We start from the raw sequence: 8,902 nt of genomic DNA, 5'->3' as shown, positions 1-8,902 counted from the left end.
CTCTGCTAAAAACTTCTGTAAAAAAAAACTTCTGCTGAAAAAACCCTTATGCCACAACCTTATGCACTTTTTCTTCTAACATTTGATAGAAGCATCAATATTTATTATATCACTGCAATATTACTATGTTTTGAATGTATTCACTTCAAAACGCATAAAGGATATATTACTTCAATATATATCAAGCAATACTACAAAACATTCTGGAAACACAACAATGCTTTGAATCATATAAACTGCGTATATCATGACTTCAACAAACTGCTCAACCACTATACAAAAAAAAAACGCATCTCCACCCTATACAAAAAATGCCATACGAAGTTAAAAAATCAACTGCATAATACTAAAGTCCTAGCAGTCTTCATAATACCCAGTGTTGCTGGCGACTGTTGAGGCTCTTGCGTTCTGCGAGTCTTTGATTGCAAAAGGTTCTATTTGAGAACTCCATAAAAAGGGTTCTCTATAAAACGGTTTTGGGTTAACAACGCCATTTTGAAGGCGACGGAATTAAGCTGAGCAGCTCGCAATGGCACTGGATGAGCAGACAAACAAGCTCTTCAGAATCCGACGTACAGTTCTTCAGATGCTCAATGACAGAGATTATTTTGTGGGTGATTTTGAGATCAACACAACCAAAGAGCAGTTCTTGGATAAGTTCGGAGAAGACCCAAAGAAGGAAGATCTTGTTATCAATAAAGCCAAGCGCAACAATCCTTCAGAACAGTTATTTGTCTTCTTTCCGGAAGAGGCAAAAGTGGGAGTGAAGACCATCAAAACATATGTGAAACGTATAAAATCTGAGGGTGTGTTTCGACAGCAGTTGTCGCTGTTGGACAACACACAAAGACAACAGTCAGCATGGATCGGCTTCTGGAAACCTTCGACGGGGCTGGAGAAGCCAATTTAAATGAACATGGTGAAGAAGTGTTGGAACACTTCGTTCCCCATACTAGGTCTCCTGTTCTGAATCGAAATTCTTCGCCTTCTCTCCTCAGGTCGCAGGACAATCAATGAGAGGCCGCAGGAGGCGGCAGACGGAGAGGGAGGAGAGCGGGAGTAGATTATGTCAGGATAGAGAGCAGAGAGCGTTATGTCAGGCAAACACTCAGGCAGATGCAACGCTGGTGCGCCAGAGAGCAGAGGAGTTATGTCAGGCAAACGCTCAGGCAATGCACAGAGTAGCGCTCAGGACTGAGCAGCTCTCAGGACAGCAGGAGTTACAACTATTTCTGGGACCTGTGCTCTGATACCATGTCAGGCCAGGGTAACTCCATAATGAATGAGCGGAAGAAAAAACTGATTGCCTTATTCATTAGTTAACTATCATTTATATACATAAATATGACAGATCAGTTCATCTTCTTGATGACTGTCCAGTTCACCCATCCGCTGAGGATTAGGTGTCAACATCCCCAACGAGGTCGGGATATAAGGAGTTAGGGCTTGAACTGGTCGAACCTTTGCAAGACCAGCCTCGCAAATCCCGACGGCCTCCCATGGCAGATGAGAAGAAAGACGAGGGGGCAGGATATCCTATCAAAATCTTGCTCGAAGAAGCCCTCGAGCGACAACGGAACGCGATGATGGATAGCTTTGCCTAGATCCTTCATCGACTACCCAGAAGCGATGCATCGGCTTCCAGCAACTACTCCGGAAACACCATGCCCTTTAAGGTACAAGTTAATTTTGAAATCCCCATATTCGAGGGTTAGATAGACGTAAATGCCGTAGATAAATGGTTAAATCTGCTAGAGGGTTATTTTTCTGTTCATGAATTTTTGAGTCGGGAAAATATTGTTTTCGCTCTTCTCAAAGCAGTCCCCCATGTCAAGGACTGGTGGGAAACCTACTGCGATCAAAAGGATGAAAGTACCAGCTCACTATTTTCAGCCGCACCCACCAGGAGTTCATTCCGGGATGCCATCAAGGAGTAGTACTACCCTGTCGAAAGCTATGAGGATGAATACATAAAGTGGACCATGCTGCGGCAGGGAAGGGACCAAGACGTGCCGGAGTTCACCAATATTTTCCATACCCTTCGCACAGAGCTGGGTGTCAAGGATTCGAAGCAACATTTGATACTCAAATACCACGACTGCCTGCACAAGTACATCCAGGAAGAAATACAATTCCTGAACATCTCCTCGCTCGGCACAACATATCGATATGCCTTCAAGGTCGAGCAGAAGTTTAAACAGAAGAAGTGAGACTTTGGATCTGCAAATCCAAAGCAAGGGAAAGGTGCCCCTAAACTACAGAACAAAGGACAAAGCCAAGGAGGGGCAGCCCAAGACAACTCGCCGAAGCTGCAAGCAAAGAACATCACCGCGAAGCTGAAAAAGGACACGGGAAAATGGTGTGAGTTCCATAAGAGCTCCACTCACAACACAAGTGAGTGTCAAGCCAAGCAGTCACTGGCGGCTAAGCTAAAGGTTTCAGAATCAGATGCATGTTCAGACTCTGAGTCAGAACTCGACAAGGGGAATGACAAAGGGAAGTAGATCATTGATGCAGATACCAACACCACTGTTGCTACTGCCAAGATCCAGAAAAATGAACCTGAAGATCTAGAGGAGGAGGAGCGTCTCTTCCACTCCCAGATGTGTGTAAAGGGCTCCCCGCTACAGTTCATTGTTGATAGCGGGAGCCAAAAGAACCTCATTTCGACAGAGGTCGTGAAGCGGTTTGGCTTACCAACCACAACACATCCACAACCATACACCATCGGGTGGCTTCACCAAGGACGAGATCTTCACGTGAGCCAGCAGTGTCACCTTCCATACAACATCAAGCCCTTCACGAATGAGGTATTGTGTGACATTTCTCCCCTTGAAGTTTGTGATGTATTATTAGGACAACCATACTTGTGGAAACGACATGATGTGTATGAATCAAGGCCCCATGCTGTTATTATTACATTGAGAAATAATTTGTACAGGATACTAGAGGTAGCACCGCCTACCGCCATCTCTTTGATCACTACAAAAAAATGTAGTAAGCTCATTTCCAAAACTGGGAAATTTGTTTTCCTGATGATACGCCCTCAAGGAAAGAAGAAGACGATGGCCACGGCCTCCAGACAGGGCCCCTTCGCATGACAACTACAGATGGACAAGGTCATGGAGGAGTACAAGGACATCTTCACCTCTCTCGCAGGAGTTCCTCTGCACTGCCAGGTCAAGCACTCCATCGATCTCACCCCAGGTGCGTCGCTACCCAATGGACCAATTTATCGGTGCTCTGTTCTGGAGAACGATGAAATCAAGAGGCAGATTCAGGAGCTCCGACAGAAAGGTCACATCCATCCAATTTCATCGCCTTGTGGGAGCCCGATCGTGTTGGTATAGAAGAAGGATGGGACTTGGAGACTCTGTATTGACTATCGGGAGCTAAACTAGATCATTGTCTGTAATAGGTACCTGATCCCGCGGATTGATGACCTCCTGGACCAACTAAAGGGGGTGAAATATTTCAGCAAGATCGATCTGAAGTCAGGATATCACCAGGTACCAATCGAACCCTCTGATGTGTGGAAGACTGCCTTCAAAGCCAAGGAGGGCCTTTTCAAATGGTTGGTTATGCCTTTCGGATTGAAGAATGCTCCTGCAACCTTCATGAGGCTAATGGATGACATCTTGCGACCATTCACCAACTCATTTGTAGTGGTTTACTTGGATGACATTCTAATCTTCAGCCAGAGTTGGGAAGAGCACCTCCACCATATCCGACAGGTTCTCCAAACACTGCGGCAACGCAAGCTATGTGCCAATTTGGAGAAATGCACTTTTGGCATGACCCAGGTTCAATATCTGGGATACATTATTGATGAACAAGGGGGTACATGTGGATCCAGCCACGATCCAAGTCATTTGAGATTGGCCATCTCCAACCATTCTGACAGAGCTCCACAGCTTCCTAGGTCTTGCCAACTTCTACCGCAGGTTCGTGTTGGGGTTTTCTCATATCACTTGGCCCTTGAGTCAAGTCACCAAGGGAGGAGTGAAAGGAAAATTCTTTTGGTCTGAATCTCAACAGAAGGCATTCATAGAGTTGAAAGATCGCCTCTGCACGGCGCTAGTGCTCGCGTTACTAGATTTACAACAACCATTTGAGGTCGAGACAGATGCCTCTGACTATGCTATTGGGGCAGTCCTTACTCAACATGGGCATCCAGTGGCATTTCACAGTGAAACACTTTCAGACACAGTCCCAAAGTATCCCACTTATGATAAAGAGATTTATTCCATTGTGAAGGTCTGCCGATAATGGAAGCATTACATCTTGGGGAAGGAAACGGTCATCCACACAGACCATCAACCCTTGCAGTTCATACAGACCCAAGGGAAATTGCAGAATGATCGCCATCAAAAGTGGTCTACATACCTACAACAGTTCCATTTGAATATCAAGTATAAGAAGGGCAACACCAATAATGTTGCAAATTGCCTCAGTCAACCACCAATCATGGAGTTAACCACCGTGCTCAACTCTTGTGTGCACGAGACTTCTTATTGGCCACTTCTCTACAAAAGTGACCCAAAATTGGGCCACACATACCAGACACTCTTGGAGGGTTGGCATGTTCCAGATTTTCACCTCCAGGATGCCCTGTTATGCCACCTAGCTCATCTTTGTGTTCCTTCAAGCGAGCGTGCTAAGATGATTTGGGAAGCACACTACAGTTGGGCTACTGGGCATTTCGGGGTCGAGAAAACGGTGGCAGTACTGCAAAAGTATTTCTATTGGCTAAATCTTCGACAGGATGTTGGGAAGTACATCAGATCATGTACTGTCTGTGCCATTGCCAAATTGACCATCAACAAGCAAGGCCTCTATGCCCCACTGCCTACCCCTAGTCGACCTTGGGAATCCATCTCCATGGATTACTTGTTAGGCCTTCCTTCCACTAAGCATGGAAATGACTGTGTTTTTGTGGTCGTTGATAGGTTCTCAAAGATGGCTATTATGGCGGCCTGCAAGAAGAATATCACAGCGGAAGCCACTGCTAAACTCTTGTTTGAATGAGTGTGGGTGCACTTTGGGATCCCATAGTCTATCATCTCAGATCGGGATAGTCGGTTCCTTAGTACATTTTGGTCCAGTCTCTGGTCAATGCTGGACACCAAACTCACTAAGTCCACAGCCTTCCATCCTCAAACTGATGGCTAGACAGAGGTTGTCAATAGGATGATTGTGCACATTCTGCGCATGTACAACTCAAAGCATCCACACACATGGGACAAGAGCCTCCCTATCTTCAGCACAGCTACAACCGAGCTCTTCATAGCTCGACTGGCCACAGCCCCTTTCAGGTGGGCTTGGGATTCCAGCCACTATGCCCCATTGACATGGCCATGCCACTTGCAGCTACTCACATAGAGTCGGCTCATGTCCAGTCCGAAACAGATAAGGCAACCAGCTTCATTGAGCACATCCAACATATTGGCGAGCAGGTCCATGACATTATGGAGAAATCAAATGCCAAGTACAAGCAGCGACATGATCAACATCGGGTGCCACACAAGTTTCAAGTGGGTGACAAAGTCTGGTTGCATTTGCAAAAGGAATGCCTTACTGGAGCCTATCAGAAACTGAGACCACTCCGATATGGTCCTTACACCATTATTAAGGCTGTGGGAGACAATGCATTTGAGCTAAGCATTCCCCCATTCCTTGGCCTGCACCTAGTGTTCAATGTGGACCGCCTTCGGCCATACTTTCCACCATTGTTAGACACATCCGACATTGCAGAATAGCTCACACCCACAGAATTAAATCCAGATTGCATGGAACAATCTGCAACTGATCGGATCATGGACACACAGATCAATAATACTCGCAAATAGAATATCCAACTGTATCGAGTTGTCAAAGCAGGCCAACTCCTTCACGAGGGCAAGTGGCTCGCTAGGGACCAAGTTCAACAAAAGTTTCCTCATCTCATGGAGGAACTCAACGCAATGGTGACCATTGCTTTCTAAGGGGGGAGGAATGATCTAGGTGGATATTGGTGGCCACCTGCCAAGTCCACCTGGACCCCCACCATTGTTTCTCTCAGCATTTTTAGTTTCCTTAATTATAGCACAACTTACTATTTTTAGCAGTTTTTCGGGTCCTGAACGTCTGGAGCTGTTTTGAGGCCCTAAACGACGTTTTTTGGGAAATATGGGGGCAACATGGGTCCATGGACCAAATTTTGCCTTCCCAAAGTGGTTGTGCTCGGATAGATCTTTCTAACAAGCTATTGTACGTGTCAAACGGAGATCGTATGCCAAAGTTACGACCCCGGGAAGTTGATGTACCAATTTACCCAAACGGGGACCACAATTTAGTGTTTCATCTTCTAGGGTTAGGTTTTGGAATGTTAAGGGTTTTCCATTGTTTCTCAACAATAAATAGGCCTTCGAGCCTCATTGTAACACAGTTCAGAGGCATGTAGCCACCACATCTCTTCTTAGAGATAAGCTACCATCGCCTTAGCTGGTTTATTTCCATTACTGTTTGTAAGCATATTTCAGTATTTTACATTAATGAAATGAAGTATTATTTCCGCTGCGTATCTGTGTTTATGGTTATCTCTGTAATTTGTTGCATTCTTGTTTAAGTCTGGATCACCAAGATAACTATTAGCCAACCCTTTTTGAGGAATAGTATTAATTGTTGAGCGGGACTATGTTGAAGGTTTGATCATTCCTTCCACAAGCATAGATTTTTCCTTGTGGGGAAGTAGCAAGAATAGACAATTGAACCATCCTCAAGCATTATATTCTCATCAAGGGAGTATTAAGGGAAGGTTCAATCTCTTAATATCCTAATCCTAATGTTCTAGAAGTCTAAATTAATTGTTTTAGGATTTAGTTTATTCTAGCATATATTTGTTGAGAGTATCTATAGCTTAATATGTAAATGGGACTTATCACACTCACTGAATTATAATATTGGTTGCTCTCTTAGAATTTAACATAGAGTTAATTAATATCAACTAGTTCTATTTTCATGTGAGGTTCATAAGCTTTTAGCCTTCTATTTTCTTTACAACTATTTTTTTCCTTATTTTATAAAATTTTGCATAAATGAATTTTTTAAACATGGTATCAATTTCAAAGCCATGTTGAATAATATGGGAAGGATTGGTTATGTATGGAGGAAGCAGGAAAGTATCCACAACATCAGCCCATATCTCTCCAACTTCAAAAGTAATATTGAGGTGATAAAGAAAGATAATAATTTCTAGTAGTTAAAAGTACAATATAAAATATATTTTTCTCTTGAATCTTGATAGATAGTGTTTTTTATTAGATTTACCTTGTTTGTCGAGTAAATGAGTTGTAATCTAATTTTTATTTGTAAAATCTATGGTTTTTATATTGTAGATTTCATTAAAAGTGTTTGTTACAATTGTAATGCTGTGAGATTCAAGTCTGAAACTGTATTTTTGGTTAAAATCCTTTATTTTTCAAATTTATTAAAGGGCTCATATTGTATAAATTGCATTAGATATATTTATAAAATTTGCGAATGAAAATGATAACATTGTAGATATTGAATTTTTCTTTAAACTCCATCCATCATTTTTGGTTAGAAATCTACAAATTGTTGGACAAAAGACCACATTTGTGCAGGGTGGGGGGGAGGGAGGGTAAATCTGAGAGAAAATTTACAGTTTAAAATTTTTTATTTAACAAACAATTATATAATAATAATCCATAACAATTTGAAACATATCAAAATATAGAAAAATGCATCATAAGGCCATCATCACATCAATAATACATCAGGAAGCCATCACATCAACAAAAAGAGACAAGTTTTACATGGAAACCCATATATGATAAAATCATAAAATCTTCTTATTCTTATGCTTCAATTCATTACATATATTTGTAGGCACTGAACTACTAGAGGTACACACTCCAAAAATGTGCAAGTTGATACGTGTGGTAGGCTACAACCTAATTGAAACACCAGCCTTGAAAATTTGCAAGTAATAACTCATTGAGGCTACAACCTAATTGAGGAACCAACCTTGAGGATGAGAAAGCTTCAACTTGCTCTAGGCTCCAGCCTGATTGATGCACAAACCTCGATGTTGAGCAAGCTCTAACCTACTCTAAGCTCCAACTTTAGTGGAGGCACCCACCTCCTCCTTCAACCTCTTATGGACCACATTTTAAAATCTTTCAAACTATGTCCACATAGTATTCAAACAAAATAAATATTTAAAGTGAATAAGTTGATGTTATCATACTAGTGTGTATGCCTTGCCATACCTTGTCACAACTCTACTTCAACATTTTCACTAATATGGTCACATATGACTCATCTCAAAACTTACTTTTGCCATTAAATCAAAGCCAGTTCAACATGCTCATGTGCCCTCAAAGATATTACATAGGTTTAAATCATAAAAAATATATCAATGAGGTTTTTCATGCCTTTAGAATATCCACCTTTGAACACTGATCATTGTGCCTCTTCCAGATTCCAATTAGGCTCAAGAATGAGGTCAAAAACTCCAAATAACCATTTAAAACCATATACTAAATTAAAAATTATACACAAATTCATTTTTCATGTGCGTTAGACATAATAAACTTTTTCTAGCGTCGACGCGACAAGATGCACACCACTGGTTGCTTAAATATTTAATAAAATGAAACTTTGGTGGGAAAAACTAATCAATAAAAATTGAATCCAAACCTCACAACCCGACTGATTGAACATGCACCTTCCAATATACAAACTAAACCTCATACCAACTATGCCAGGTCACAATACATAGTAGGCCATCTTGGCCAATGATTTTGTTATGGTAGCATTAACTTCAAATTGAAGAGATAAGATATTCAAGCCCAAGCCACTCCACGTATGATTCAGAGTTTAACATATACAATGTATC

The 8,902-nt window shown here is 42.0% G+C and overlaps 1 pseudogene; it reads left to right on the top strand.

Moving 5' to 3' along the window:
* The first annotated feature begins 529 nt into the window (after positions 1-529).
* Positions 530-910, top strand: LOC149266052 (DNA-directed RNA polymerases II and IV subunit 5A pseudogene; annotated as a pseudogene).
* Positions 911-8,902: the final 7,992 nt, after the last annotated feature.

Source organism: Pinus tabuliformis, chromosome 6, assembly GCF_031772625.1.
Source record: "Pinus tabuliformis cultivar Carrire ecotype Pingquan chromosome 6, CPIR1, whole genome shotgun sequence".
In the NCBI taxonomy this organism is placed as follows: domain Eukaryota; kingdom Viridiplantae; phylum Streptophyta; class Pinopsida; order Pinales; family Pinaceae; genus Pinus; species Pinus tabuliformis.
The sequence above is the reverse complement of the archived record's forward strand: the minus strand, read 5'-3'. Positions and strand labels throughout refer to the sequence as shown.